This window comes from Poromitra crassiceps, assembly GCF_964638095.1.
Source record: "Poromitra crassiceps genome assembly, chromosome: 29".
NCBI classification, from domain to species: domain Eukaryota; kingdom Metazoa; phylum Chordata; class Actinopteri; order Beryciformes; family Melamphaidae; genus Poromitra; species Poromitra crassiceps.
In genome coordinates, this window is record NC_139641.1 from 4,644,918 (window position 1) to 4,661,401 (window position 16,484).

The window sequence follows — 16,484 nt, forward strand, 5'->3', positions numbered from 1 at the left end:
ATGTAAGTCAATTTGTAACTTGAGTTGCTTGACAAAGTAACTGGTATAATGTTACTGAAATCCTATAAGTAATAAGTTATATTACTGAGTTACTACTAAAAGTAATATATTACATGTAATATGTTACTTTTGTAATGAGTTACCCCCAACGCTGCCCCCCACACACACAGAGGTCTGAGTACTTTGACGGATCCTTGCTTTCACTTTTCCACATGTGTGTTCAAATTCCACAACTTGGCCAACCCCCTTAGAGAGAGAGAGTGTGTCTATGTGTGTGTGTGTGTGTGTGTGAGAGAGAGAGAGAGACAGAGAGAGAGAGAGAGAGAGAAAGAGAGCAGTGATTTTGTAACACAACGCACAAGTTGAGCAGCAGTCGGGAGAAGGCAGCCGCCTGTTCACAGTGAGTGTGTGTGTGCGTGTGTGTGTGTGTCTGTCTCATGTGTTGTGCTGGGAGGTCTCTGGCCTGGGAGCAGTGGACTGAAACTGGTTTGAGTTCGAGGAGTTTTGTCACAGTGTGAAGAACCAGCTGCAGATCTACGGAAGCCCGGAGAGGCAAGTGAGAAAAACTAATCTGCTCAATAGTTTTCTTGTGTTTATGACTTGAGAACAAGTTTTGCCAGGATCGCCTTTCTAACTTCCTTAATAGTCCCCCAGCAAAGTGTGTGTGTGTGTGTGGGGGGGTATTGATCACTCTCCGTCTGTCTGTCAATCTTTCCATTAGTCACACTGTAATGTTGACTTTGTACCACTAGGGGCGGCATTAACATGAATGAATGGGACAGACCCAAGGGTGGATCTATCACTCATTGGGGACAACGGGCCCTATCTTCCCAAAAGCGGTAATTTAGCGTTTGCGCTCGTTTAACGCCGTGCGCAATGCAAATCGGGGGCGGGCACAAGCGCATGCCTGTTATAATTGTACTGGGCATATGGCGTGCCACATGCCAAAGCAGGGGTTTCAGCGCTAAAATGTGAGGATAGATGGCGTTATCCTATCGTCAGCAGCGCGCAATTACTTTGCGCTAAGAGCTTTGAAAAGAACCTCTTACACGGAAAAATACCTCGCTGCGCTGGAGCGCACCGTACTCTCCGTGCTGCGCAGAAACGTCATTACGCACGGACGTGCCACGACAGCACATCAAATTCTGCTGCTAAAATTGGGTAACCAGCAGATTATTCGGTGAGGCAATCAACTATAATTCACTGAGAAACTTTTATCACATTGCAAGGAGGGGTTATGGTAAATTAATTTAATTAATTCCCCATCTGTGAAACAGGTGGAAAAAAGTTTTGCCAGTGACATTAGACATGACAAGTAATGTTCCATAACTTGCTAACTTGTGTTAAAAAATCACATGGCAACGTGTTCTTAGTCATATACAGAAGCGAAAACGATCAGACTTTCACCCGATTTTTTCCCTTCCCATTTGCCTCACAGGGCTTCTGTTTAATTCTGGCTAAATTAAAAGCAGAGACGGTAAGTCTCAGAGAGAAACTGTGGGAAATGAGCAGATTCATATTATTTGGTCAATGAATGCTTTGTCTTTGTTATATGAGCAGCGATGTCTTGACTGATTTTTCTGCAGTTTTCTGAATCCTGCTTTACATGATTATGGAAACGCCGCCATGTTGGTTACAGTCAGGGGTGTAGTGCTAAATACAGAGGTGGATAAACTATCCAAGGTGAGTAGTTTACCCACCTTGTTTCCAGTGGCGCCGGAACGAGTTTGCAATAAGGGGGACATTTTTTTTAGTTTTTTTTTATTTATTTTTTTGCCGGCGCCGGCACGAAAAATTGATGTTTTTATGGACGTTTGGATGATTTTTAGCCATATTTAGAGGAATATCTCATTTTAAATTAACATTAGGATTATACTGTAATGATGTCATTATTCAGTATTTTCTCTTTTCTCACTCACTTGGTGACCTGCTCTCCCTTTAGGTCATTTTACAATTACACTACAACAGACAGCAACACAGGCAGAAACACTGAACTTATTATTATTATTATTATTAATATTATCACTTTGAAACACAGTGCAAAACTTGTCATCTCAACACAAAAATAAAATAACAATAACCGTATACGATTATAGCAGCAGCTAATGACAACACATTCAAGCCATCGTAAAGTGCATTAGTGAGTGCAGTACAGAGTCCGGGTCTGTCTGTCTCTCAGGTGTAATAATCCCACAACGATCACGGCTTTAACAAGCATCACAGGCTGTGTAAACAGTGTAAAGTGGGCTCTAAGCGTCAGGGGCAGTTGCCCCCCTCAGATTTAGATTTTTTTTTTTAGGCGGACCAAATTTTAAGGGGGACACAATGTCCCCATGTCCCCCTTGTTCCGGCGCCAGTGCTTGTTTCCCCTCATTGATTGATACAGTTGATCTGAAAATAAGTTAGTAAACTGTCTCTCATCCTTGGACATGCAGAGTGACACGGTTGGAGTTAAGCAAGGAAAGCGACTTCGTTGGGGTTAGGGTTTGGATAGGGGTTAGAAACAGGAGGCTGGCGTGCGCCCTCGGCCATGCCCAGGGGCGGACTGGGATCATAATTCAGGCTGGGCATTAGATACCAAGCAGGCCAGGCCGATACAGGGCGACGCGCGTGCCGGCGTCCGAAGGGCGGCGGCGAAAAATTTGGGCCGTTTGAAGCTCAATTTGGGCCGTTTAAAGCCCGATTTGGGCCGTTTGAAGCCCGATTTGGGCCGTTTGAAGCCCAATTTGGGCTGTTTGAAGCCCAATTTGGGCCAAGTCCAAAGTACAATGAGATGCACCCACTTTAAACCTGAATAAAGTAATAAAACCACTAGTAAACCAGTAGGCGGCGCCTGGCCTGCTGTTCAGTGAGTGGCCTGGCCTGGCCTGCAATTTTTTTTTTTTCTTTTTTTTTTCTTTTGCAGGCCAGGCCAGGCCAGGCCAGGCCAGGCCAGGCCACCGGGCATTTGCCCGACGTGCCCGATTATGCAGTCCGCCCCTGGCCATGCCGCACCCCGCGGCTGACCAGGAAGCCGGTGCCGGTGAGAGAGACAGGTGGTGATGGTGTCTGTGCTGGAGCCGAGTTGGACATTATGTTTAGGTTACATTTAGATCTCTCTCTCTCTCTCTCTCTCTTTCCCTCTCTCCCCCCCCTCCTTGCTCTCTCTCTCTCTCTCTCTCTCTCTCTCTCTCTCTCTCTCTCTCTCTCTCTCCCCCCCCCCCCCCCTCCTTGCTCTCCCTCTCTCTCTCTCTCTCTCTCTCTCTGTGTCTGTCTCTCTCTCTTTGTCTATGTCTCTCCACCTCTCCCCGCCCTCTCTCTCTGAGAGGATGTTTCTGTTTGTTAGCATTCCTTCAGTGTCTCCTCCTCTCTTATCTCTGGCCAGTTCAGGCTGACACACGCACGTACACACTAGGGCATTCACGACTAGGGATGGGCATCGAATTTCGAATTTTCGAATAATCGTTATTATCAAGGTCGACTTTTATTATTGAAATTCGAAATTCGAAAAAAAAAAAAAAAAAATGTTTTTTTGTTTTTGTTTTTGTGAAATGTTGCATTGTCTCCCCTGATTCTAAGTATAGTCGAATCGCTTGGTTTGAGCAAGTAAAACAATTTTTATAAGCATTTTAAGCAAGGTTTATGGAAAAATGAATGGCGGATGAAATCCCATGAAGAGGGAGAGGGGGTGACTTTGGCACCCCTTTGGCACTCAGACCTGAGCCTACTAAATATTTAATGAACCACTCATGATTGTCAAAACTGTTTTTTATTTTCGAAAATGTCAATGTCATGTAACATGTTCTTTACTTCAGTGGTGCAATGCTTGTTTGAGCTAAAAATCCACAGCAGAAGCTTTTTATATTAATTAATAAAGCCGTAGACTTAGAATCAGGGGAGACAATGCAACATTTCACTCAAAAAAAAAAAAAAAAAAAAAAAATTGCATTTTTTTTTTTTTTTACATTTTTTTTTTTTTCGAATTTCGATTAAAAGTCGACTTTGGCCAGCGAATTTCGAATAGTGTTTTTGCTAGAAATGCCCATCCCTATTCACGACTAGTGAATTTTACTAGTCGACTAGTCGTCCCTAAAGGTAGTCGACTAGTCTGAGTTTTTTTTCTCCCCCGAATAAAAACGCTCAACTCACGTCAAAACGTCTCAAATACAACCAGGCAGCAGGGCTATTGAGATGCAGGCATAACTAGCTAATGTAGTAGACCTTTTCTGACCAAGCTTGATTCCCAAAGCATTTGGCAATAAATGAGTATAAAACGGCCTTGCTGATGGCTGTTTTCTCTAACGTTATACTTTTATAATCCAGATAGGCCGAGGCTTCACACGCTAACGTTTCGTTGTTTTTCCACTTTTAATTTGAAGGCGAAAAAGGGAAATGGTACGTGTGAAATGATAGAATTGACAGACCAGTGTCAATTCAATTTACTATCACACCATTTCCCTTTTCGGCCTTCAAATTAAAAGTGTGAAACCCAGCTAACAAAAACGTTGCATTATTCACAAACAAATGGGTAACGTTACTTAAGTAATGACAGCTAGTCATTTAATAAAGCATGGTTAAAACGAACTCCACTTACACTTGAAGGTCTGACATGCTGCTATCCTGCTGGCTGTGTAGTCCTGCTTTGGGGCGCGAGGAGAGATTTTCCAAAATGAACGTTAGTTAGCAACCTAGCCTCAGTTAGCAACCTAGCCTGGGCCGCTGTCCACATACAGTCCGGTAGGATGCTTCCTAGTATCCATCAAAAGTGACTTTCCTGATACCGTACAAACAACTGGCTGCACTAAAATGAAGTAATGTTTTATGCTGTTGAGTATTACTCAAATAAAAACGAAAAGAAAGTCATGTGACTCGTGAGGTTTGTTATTGTTGCACTCGTTCTTCTTCGTCGATTGGAAGGGTCGCAAATGGTCGCAAGGTACCCAGAGCGCGGCAGCGCCCCCCAGTGGCATATATGCTGTACTGCATTATTAACACTGCACTGTGGAAAGAGGGAAAACCAAGAATGACGACTAGTCGACTAGTAAGCACAGTGTCGACTAGTGGTTTTACTAGTCGACTAGTCGGTGAATGCCCTAACGCACACACACACACACACACACACACACACACACACACACACACACACACACACACACAGATCACGTTCAGATTTTGGACCCTTGGACTCAAAAAGCCCCCGCGTGTGCTCAAATGTACTCTGCTTGTCAGAGCACGTTAGAGCACGGGCTCCCAAACTTAAGAATACCGGGGCTTACTTTCAAATCTGATAATCTTCCGGGGCCCACCCAACCCTTTAATCACAACTCTGATCAACACACGCAACTAAAGACCACAATAGACTCGTCCGTCCGCCTCGAATTGGAGCCGTCTCGCCGTCTGGCGGCGCCAGCGACATGCTAGGACGTCACTACACCCTCCCTCCTCCCACCCTCCCTCCTCCTGTGGAAGCTCCGTGGGAAAATGGCGGCGATTGAGTGCCGGGCAGTCTGAATGAAATTGAATGTAACGTTCCCAATTCTATGTATTAAATTCTAAAAAACGACCCTCAACATTTGGGAAGGCTAAGCCACACAACTAGTTCGTTATAATCTAACGTCATGCTTCGAAGACGACTTTACGACGATGAGGACGGCGAGGACCCAATCACATCAGGTCTCCGCTAGACTACCTCGGAGATCTCTGTTTACAGGCCCAAGGCAGCGGCCAATCACAACTCTCGTGCAGCTGACGTCACGCACGTTTCGTCGCCGCTCAGTTACATTTTGGAGGAGCCCCCCGTCAGCCGACGGCGCCCCCTCCCCGTATGACGGCGTCCACCCGCCGTCATGCGGGGAGGGCGGGGCGAGGCTCTGACGGACCAGTCTGTTGTGGCTAAGATGATGTATTTCTATATATTTATTATTTCATTAACAGAGCATGTGAACATGGGCATATGGCAAATTAATAATCCATTAATTAATAAAAAAAGAAAATCTGCAAAATACCTATCAAACAGATTGCCAACATTTTCTCTTTACTTTACTTTACTTTATTGTCATTTAGCAGACGCTTTTATCCAAAGCGACGTACAACAGATTAAAATACATCACACAATAAAACATAGCAGAATAATGGAAATAGATTAAAACAGACAATATGTGATCATGATAAAAAATATGCATATTTAAAAATGATCAAGAGTGCAGATTATTACAGTGTATGAACAGCAGAGGGAGAGATAGGAAAATGGATGGTGAATAGATGAGTTTTTAGTTTTCTTTTAAATATGGGCAGAGATGTGGCCATTCTAGCTGCAGGGGGGAGCTCATTCCACCATGTCGGGGCGAGAACTGAAAAAAGTCTTGTTCGAGCGCCACCTGTAGGGCCGCGCAGGGAGGGAGGGGCGAGACGTCCTGTAGGGCCGTGCAGGGAGGGAGGGGCGAGACGTCCTGTAGGGCCGCGCAGGGAGGGAGGGGCGAGACGTCCTGTAGGGCCGCGCAGGGAGGGAGGGGCGAGACGTCCTGTAGGCGTGCAGGGAGGGAGGGGCGAGACGTCCTGTAGGCGTGCAGGGAGGGAGGGGCGAGACGTCCTGTAGGGCCGTGCAGGGAGGGAGGGGCGAGACGTCCTGTAGGGCCGCGCAGGGAGGGAGGGGCGAGACGTCCTGTAGGGCCGTGCAGGGAGGGAGGGGCGAGACGTCCTGTAGGCGTGCAGGGAGGGAGGGGCGAGACGTCCTGTAGGGCCGCGCAGGGAGGGAGGGGCGAGACGTCCTGTAGGGCCGCGCAGGGAGGGAGGGGCGAGACGTCCTGTAGGGCCGCGCAGGGAGGGAGGGGCGAGACGTCCTGTAGGGCCGCGCAGGGAGGGAGGGGCGAGACGTCCTGTAGGGCCGCGCAGGGAGGGAGGGGCGAGACGTCCTGTAGGGCCGCGCAGGGAGGGAGGGGCGAGACGTCCTGTAGGGCCGCGCAGGGAGGGAGGGGCGAGACGTCCTGTAGGGCCGCGCAGGGAGGGAGGGGCGAGACGTCCTGTAGGGCCGTGCAGGGAGGGAGGGGCGAGACGTCCTGTAGGGCCGCGCAGGGAGGGAGGGGCGAGACGTCCTGTAGGGCCGCGCAGGGAGGGAGGGGCGAGACGTCCTGTAGGGCCGCGCAGGGAGGGAGGGGCGAGACGTCCTGTAGGGCCGCGCAGGGAGGGAGGGGCGAGACGTCCTGTAGGGCCGCGCAGGGAGGGAGGGGCGAGACGTCCTGCACTAGTGGAGGGGCGGAGGGAGCGGTAGGAGGTTTGGAAACTGACCAGTGGCTGTAAATATGGGAGGGCTGTTTGATGGACTGCTTTGTAGGCTAAAACCAGGGTCTTGAATTTAATGCGAGCCAGGATGGGAAGCCAATGTAGATCTCTTCCTTACTCATCAGAAATATTTGCGTGCACAGGGGTTAAAGTGGGATTTGACGGGTGATTTTGAAAAGAAAATGCACCCGCATTTCACTTCCTACTCTCCAAACAATGCACTGCAATTTTCTTTGCTTTTAGCTAGATTGAATTCAAATTAGCCTGACATGGTTTGAAAGCTCGCAGGGTAGGAGGGTACATCACCCAGATCACATAGTAATGTTGCTGTCACAATGTTACAGTGCATTACTGTAGCTCAAATGCTAATCGTTTCATGTGATGAGTATGCTAACACCATAGAGTATTTTTGTAGTCAGAACGCGGAAGTCCCGGACTTCCTGGTTCTTCACTGTTTCTGTCTATGGGATTTTTGAATGGGTTTTTGCCGCGATGCTTCAAATACGGTCTCTGGGCAACGCAAGATTAATCAAAAGCGAACCAGAGTTCAGTCGGATAATCTTCACACATGAGGACCACTTTCATGAGTTTTGTAGCGTAAATGCGAGCCCTAGAAGTAAAAAGCTCGAGCTAAGCTAATCCAGAACTACACACTGTCGCATAGGCTTCCACGTCACGTCAGCACTCAACCTGGACTGTTGTTGATGTGTGCACTGATTACCCCGGGCTGAACGGGGCTGAACCAGGTGAGGGAAGAGAATTTCCATGTTCGTCCTTTGAAGTGGTGACGTTATTGACGTATATATCCCCATCGACTCAACAGTGTAGTCTCATTTAGCCGTTTGCTAGCTAGCCGCCCTTTTAACGGCACGTAAAAGCTTCAAAACTCATAAAAGTGGTCCTCATGTGTGAAGATGATATTACTAAACACTGGTTCGCATTTGATTAAGCCAGCGTTGCCCAGAGAGATTATTAGAAGCATCGCGCCAAAAACCCATTCAAAACTCCCATAGGCGAAAACAGTGAAGAACCAGGAGTGTTAGCATCGATGATTTCCAGACTCGTTCCTGCGGCTCTCTATTAGTGCATCAGAATAGTGCATGGCAAACCTGCATGGGTTGTCCATCCCCTTTAAGGGCAGCAGAGAATTCAGAATCACAATCAGCTTTATTGGCCAAGTATGTGCACATACAAGGAAACTGGCTCCGGTTAGTTCTCTCACACAAAAGAGTAGTGAATGGTCAGTCTGAGACAGGCAAGAGTAACAAGCAAAGGATAGTTAAACATTTACATTAACTGCTACTGTACAATTCAATAATAATAATAATAATAGGTGTATGAACAAAAGCGTCTATTTTTGAATACGTGTATGGAAGGACAGTATGTACAGTATGAATATGCATAAATAAACTAGCTACGTATATAGGGCTGGGTCGGTTTGAAAATTTTAAAACCGGTTCGATATTGCCGTCTAAACCGGATCGAACCGGTATACCGATTTTTTTTGTAATAATTTTTTTTTTTTTTTTTTTTTTTTTTTTTTTTTTTAAGCAGGGCTCCCGAGTGTGGCCCATAACTGTCTGTAGTGCAACTTCAGTCCACCTGATAGCGATAATACACCTCTAAGCTGGTATTGTCAACCAGCAATGATACTGAATAAAAAGAAGCAGGACACCTGTGTAACAAACACACCCTGTATTTCTTTCTCATAACTATTCAGCTCAACTTTTCTTCTAAACATCAAAATAATAAATGAAATAAGACTTCTGCCTATAGTGCAACTTGAGAAAAGGCTAATAAAAACACAAGCAGTGCAATCAGAATGGATTGGCTTACAGCTGAGCTGCCTTATAAACTTCAAAACTCACAAATTCACACAATATAGGGCCTAGGCATGGGTCGGTTTGAACATTTTGAAACCGGTTCGATATTCCCCAAAAAAACGTATCAAAGCGGCTGCAGTTGGTGGCGATAATGCACCTCTAAGCTGGTATGCTGCCAACCAGCACGAACACTGAATACAAATAAGCAGAACCTTTTAACTGTAACAACACACTGTTTTTATTTCTCATAACTATTCAGCTTAACTTTTCTTCAAACATCAACATAATAAACAAAATAAGACTTTTGCCTACTAGTGCAACTTGAGAAGAGGCTAATACGAACAATAGTGCAATCAGAATGGACTGGCAAAAAAAAAAAAAAAAAAAAAAACTTTTTTTTTTTTAGGTTTTTTCGGTTCGCACGTGATCAAACCGGTTTGGGCTCGTATACCGAACCGAACCGGTAAAACCGGAAATCGACCCATGCCTAACGTATAAATAAGCTGTATACATATGTAAACAATCTGGTATCAGGTATTGCACAGTATTTACCAGTTATTTACCGTTCAATGTGACCGAGGCTTTGGGTCAGATATTGCACAGATATTACTCAGTAAAACGTATTTCAAGTTGTGTGTGTGGCAGGCCCGGCGTTGGAGGGGGCCTGACCGGGCCGGGCCCCCCCATTCCCCAAACTGGCCCCCCCATTCATTTTTTTTTTTTTTTTTTTGGGGGGGGGGGCTAAAAACGTTTTTCCGTTTTTCTGTTTTAAAGTTTAAAACGGAATCTGGCTGTCATTAGGCATTGATTAACTGAATGCTATTGCTAACTGTTACTTTGAACAGCCATTTGCAATGATTCTGGCTGGATATTAACTATTGTAAATTTGTCACAATGAATGCAATTTGTGCACAATGTGTAAATACATTTAATATTAATTGTTTAGGCCTAATTATTTGTAAAGTCACAACACATTAGAGATGTGTGTAGTTCTTCATAGATTTAGCCTCTTCATTTTGCTCTCAAATGCACCAGGTTGACGAATTTTACTTTAAAATGTACAAAATCTTCTTCCGGGGGAGAATCCCCCCGGACCCCCCTTGGGTCGCTTGGCCCCCCCAAGCTAGGGGCAGGCCCCCTCTGTAACTTGGGTCTGGAGCCGGGCCTGGTGTGTGGTGTGTGTGGTGTGCATTTTTTTTCCACAGTAAACGCATACAAGCAGAGGGGGGATTATATACACAGGGGTAGATGCTACAGGTTATTTATTGCACAGAGTGTTCAAGTACGCAAGGTGTTCAAGTGATCAGAGTGATTCCAGTCTTTACAAAAGTGTTCAAGTGACAGATTTAAAGTATTGATCAAAGTGATGGCCTGTGGGTAGAAACTATTTTTTGTGTCTGGTAGTTTTGGCGTATACAGTGCTCTGTAGCGCCTACCAGAGGGGAGGAGTTGGAACAGCTCATGGGCCTGGGCCCGGTAGGCCCGTTTGGTAATACATCCCTGTCCTCCTGACCTGGGTTTTGTAGATGTTGGCTCGGCTTCTATCCACTTTATTTTTGAATGCCCCACTGTAAAAAAGAATCGTGGGTACAAGGTCCGGTTTAACGTGACTCATTGTTGCCGCTTGCCATTTCCTTTGTTATACTCTGGCTGCAGACCCGAATTATAAACCGGAAGCTGGAGTCCGTTATAAAAGTTATAAATATAGTCACGTTATAAACAACTAACCAACGCTGGAGGTCCGTATGGAAACTCGAAATGTGTGTTACTCGAAATGGTTAAAAGTTAAATCAATTTGGTGGCGTTTTACTGCCATGTAACATAGCTAGCTAGCCGCTAAATTAGCCACAGTTAGTAGCCGACTACCCACAATGCATTACGTTATCCCAGCACCCGAACGACACGGCTGTAGAGCAGAATGGCTCTGCTGTAAAAGGGTAAAATCCTCATAGACAGTTTTTTTTCGGGGGCTGGGGGGTTATCTAAATTGGTTACACCGGAAATAGAACCCATAGTTAACGTAAGGCAAAATGGCCGCCAAAAATAAGGTGGATAGGATCAAGCTTGTTGGCCAACCTCCGCATTAACCTCCGAGACGTTGTCCAGCAGCACGTCTACAGATGTTAGAAAGATGGCTGGTCCACTGTGAGTTTTCTGTCAGAGCGGAGTCCTAGAATGTCCATCTGCTCACTGAGCCTGATTTTAGTACTCCCAGTTAAGCTGTGTTCACACCGAGATATTTATTTTTCTCTCTGTCGCTCGACTGAACCCTTTGGAATCGCTCTGTCGCTGTGTTTAAATCGCCTGTCAACAGTAATTGACGCAATTGAGGCACAATAATTGACGGACATGTGGGGGCTATAACGTTACGCAATGGCATGATATTTGTCCACTACGGGCCACCGTAGTTGTTTACTAGCTAAGCCTATCAGCGTGCTCCATACCGGTAGTACAGATTTCACTTCATGTCAGCTGTCAGCCTGTCAATCAGCTGTCAATGCGGTTTGTTCCAAGCCAGTGTGATCCTTGACTCGCTCTCACACAGCAGCCAATCAGCATTGAACAGCGAGCGACTGATGCCAGCGTAATTTTGCTCGAGTTGGGATATTTCATCTCGGGCGCGACGAGCGTATTTTCTCCCTGTCGCTCTGTCTCTGTCGCTCGGACGCCCGGCGATTTTTCTCCCGGGCGAATATACACTCAATCGCTCGTTTGCATTGACTTTGTATGTAAACTCGATGCCAGCGAAAAACTTGAATAGGTCGGTGTGAACGCAGCTTTACTCACAGATGGGTCTGTGATTATCTTAGCTGCCCGTTTCTTTTTTCACTCTGGAGGAGTATAGTTACTCTGGAGGAGTAGAGGAGTATAGTTACTCTGGAGGAGTAGAGGAGTATAGTTACTCTGGAGGAGTATAGTTTGGCACAGATGATTTTCTCTGCAGTCCTGACTGCTGATTCCATTGTTATACCATGCCGGTGGGAAGTGCAGGAAATGCAGAGTTTGTGGGGGGCGGGGTGGTGTGTGTGTGTGTGTGTGTGTGTGTGTGTGTGTGTGTGTGTGTGTGTGTGTGTGTGTGTGTGTGTGTGTGTGTGTGTGTGTGCGTGCGTGCGTGCGTGCGTGCGTGCGTGCGTGCGTGCGTGCGTGCGTGTCGGGTGTGGGGGGATTTATTAGTCCTTGTGGTCCTGTAGGAATCTCCATTCTGTGGGCAGCAAAAAGCTTGAGGCTCTGCAGTGGAGAAATTGTTTGCGGGGAATTTGCCACCGCTGTGCTGTACACACCACATAGGCATGGACACACACACACACACACACACACACACACACACACACACACACACACACACACACAGCCTGGGGACGTGTGTTGCATCATTACAGCAGGAGGAGGAGTTATGAGATGTGAGGTGTGTGTGTACGTGTGTACATACGTGTGTGTGTGTGTGTGTGTGTGTGTTATGTAACACGGTACCAGACCCACTCACTGGTACTGCGAGGAAAACTCTGCAAAGCGGACGAGCCAATCACGATTTCTAAAAACACGATTTCAGACGGAAGCCCGTCTTTATTGTCACATGAACACACTACAACACATGCATGAACACACTACAACACATGCATGAACACACTACAACACATGCATGAACACACTACAACACATGCATGAACACACTACAACACATGCATGAACACACTACAACACATGCATGAACACACTACAACACATGCATGAACACACTACAACACATGCATGAACACACTACAACACATGCATGAACACACTACAACACATGCATGAACACACTACAACACATGCATGAACACACTACAACACATGCATGAACACACTACAACACATGCATGAACACACTACAACACATGCATGAACACACTACAACACATGCATGAACACACTACAACACATGCATGAACACACTACAACACATGCATGAACACACTACAACACATGCATGAACACACTACAACACATGCATGAACACACTACAACACATGCATGAACACACCACAACACATGCATGAACACACTACAACACATGCATGAACACACTACAACACATGCATGAACACACTACAACACATGCATGAACACACTACAACACATGCATGAACACACTACAACACATGCATGAACACACCACAACACATGCATGAACACACTACAACACATGCATGAACACACTACAACACATGCATGAACACACCACAACACATGCATGAACACACTACAACACATGCATGAACACACCACAACACATGCATGAACACACTACAACACATGCATGAACACACCACAACACATGCATGAACACACCACAACACATGCATGCGGCCACAACACACACTCATGCTGACGGTGGCCGGTGAAATATGTCCTCTGCATTTGACCCATCCAGGCTTGTCCTCTCCTCCGGGGGGCAGGCCAGGAGCAGTGGTCGCTTTTTCTTTCCAGCGCCCGGGGACCTTCATTGGACCAATTCCAGACGTTGTCGTCACTGGTCGGATGACGATCTTCTGCATGTTTTTAGTGGGGGGTTATGTACGGAGGAACCCCCTGGGGAGCACGGGGAGAACATGCAAACTCCACACAGAAAGGCCCTTTCGACGAGATAGTCCACCTGGGCAGTAGGCACTGAAGATATGGGGGGGTCACAGCTCCAGCGCCCACAGCGTCCCAGGCGAGAATCGAACTCAGGACCTTCTAGCTGTGAGGCGACAGCGCTACCGACTGCGCCACCCCCAATCAGCGACCCGCCTTGTAGTTGACATTGTAACCGGCCAATCAGAACGTCGATAGCAAAACAGTAATGGCCGCCTCCTTGCCCGTCTGCCTCGGGGAGTAATGTCAATGTTCGTCTAGTTTAAACAGCCATAAAGTGCAGTTATTGGAGAAATAGACTCAATAACAACAATTAAAACAAGTACAGGAGTATCGCCGCAACAGTGGAGTTTCTGGGCGGAAAATATGTTTTTGCCGTTCTCCCGAGTGGATTTGGGTTTGACTGGATCCAACGCTGATTGGCTGAAGGAGTTGTCTGTCAAAGGCAAGTACACCCGCCCAACTTCCACCCACTGCAAAACACTGTTGTGAAGGATTCAGGCCAGACGGGAACGAAGAACGAAATGAAATGTGAGGTCACGTGACCGGCTGGTTTACCAGGCTAATGTGAGGTCATGTGACCGGCTGGTTTACCAGGCTAATGTGAGGTCACGTGACCGGCTGGTTTACCAGGCTAATGTGAGGTCACGTGACCGGCTGGTTTACCAGGCTAATGTGAGGTCATGTGACCGGCTGGTTTACCAGGCTAATGTGAGGTCATGTGACCGGCTGGTTTACCAGGCTAATGTGAGGTCACGTGACCGGCTGGTTTACCAGGTTAATGTGAGTTCACGTGACCGGCTGGTTTACCAGGCTAATGTGAGGTCACGTGACCGGCTGGTTTACCAGGCTAATGTGAGGTCATGTGACCGGCTGGTTTACCAGGCTAATGTGAGGTCACGTGACCGGCTGGTTTACCAGGCTAATGTGAGGTCACGTGACCGGCTGGTTTACCAGGTTAATGTGAGGTCACGTGACCGGCTGGTTTACCAGGCTAATGTGAGGTCATGTGACCGGCTGGTTTACCAGGCTAATGTGAGGTCACGTGACCGGCTGGTTTACCAGACTAATGTGAGGTCACGTGACCGGCTGGTTTACCAGGCTAATGTGAGGTCACGTGACCGGCTGGTTTACCAGGCTAATGTGAGTTCACGTGACCGGCTGGTTTACCAGGCTAATGTGAGGTCATGTGACCGGCTGGTTTACCAGGCTAATGTGAGGTCACGTGACCGGCTGGTTTACCAGGCTAATGTGAGGTCACGTGACCGGCTGGTTTACCAGACTAATGTGAGTTCACGTGACCGGCTGGTTTACCAGGCTAATGTGAGTTCACGTGACCGGCTGGTTTACCAGGCTAATGTGAGGTCATGTGACCGGCTGGTTTACCAGCCTAATGTGAGGTCATGTGACCGGCTGGTTTACCAGGCTAATGTGAGGTCACGTGACCGGCTGGTTTACCAGGCTAATGTGAGTTCACGTGACCGGCTGGTTTACCAGGCTAATGTGAGGTCACGTGACCGGCTGGTTTACCAGGTTAATGTGAGGTCATGTGACCGGCTGGTTTACCAGGCTAATGTGAGGTCACGTGACCGGCTGGTTTACCAGGCTAATGTGAGGTCATGTGACCGGCTGGTTTACCAGGCTAATGTGAGTTCACGTGACCGGCTGGTTTACCAGGCTAATGTGAGGTCACGTGACCGGCTGGTTTACCAGGCTAATGTGAGGTCACGTGACCGGCTGGTTTACCAGGCTAATGTGAGGTCACGTGACCGGCTGGTTTACCAGGCTAATGTGAGGTCACGTGACCGGCTGGTTTACCAGGTTAATGTGAGGTCACGTGACCGGCTGGTTTACCAGGCTAATGTGAGGTCACGTGACCGGCTGGTTTACCAGGCTAATGTGAGGTCATGTGACCGGCTGGTTTACCAGGCTAATGTGAGTTCACGTGACCAGCTGGTTTACCAGGCTAATGTGAGGTCATGTGACCGGCTGGTTTACCAGGCTAATGTGAGGTCACGTGACCGGCTGGTTTACCAGGCTAATGTGAGTTCACGTGACCGGCTGGTTTACCAGGGTAATGTGAGGTCACGTGACCGGCTGGTTTACCAGGCTAATGTGAGGTCATGTGACCGGCTGGTTTACCAGGCTAATGTGAGGTCACGTGACCGGCTGGTTTACCAGGCTAATGTGAGTTCACGTGACCGGCTGGTTTACCAGGCTAATGTGAGGTCACGTGACCGGCTGGTTTACCAGGCTAATGTGAGGTCACGTGACCGGCTGGTTTACCAGGCTAATGTGAGGTCACGTGAGCGGCTGGTTTACCAATGTGAGGTCACGTGACCGGCTGGTTTACCAGGCTAATGTGAGTTCACGTGACCGGCTGGTTTACCAGGCTAATGTGAGGTCACGTGACCGGCTGGTTTACCAGGCTAATGTGAGGTCATGTGACCGGCTGGTTTACCAGGCTAATGTGAGGTCATGTGACCGGCTGGTTTACCAGACTAATGTGAGGTCACGTGACCGGCTGGTTTACCAGGCTAATGTGAGTTCACGTGACCGGCTGGTTTACCAGGCTAATGTGAGTTCACGTGACCGGCTGGTTTACCAGGCTAATGTGAGTTCACGTGACCGGCTGCTTTACCAGGCTAATGTGAGGTCACGTGACCGGCTGGTTTACCAGGCTAATGTGAGGTCACGTGACCGGCTGGTTTACCAGGCTAATGTGAGGTCACGTGACCGGCTGGTTTACCAGGCTAATGTGAGGTCATGTGACCGGCTGGTTTACCA

At 47.5% G+C, this 16,484-nt stretch overlaps 1 protein-coding gene across 1 annotated transcript in view; it reads left to right on the forward strand.

Annotated features, from left to right (window-relative positions):
* Positions 1-330: 330 nt before the first annotated feature.
* The window catches only part of LOC310799967 (solute carrier organic anion transporter family member 2B1-like), a 94,407-nt gene continuing 78,253 nt past the window's right edge, over positions 331-16,484 (forward strand). Inside the window, 1 exon segment of the mRNA XM_083662567.1 lies at positions 331-552. The gene's annotated coding sequence lies outside the window, so the exon portion shown is untranslated.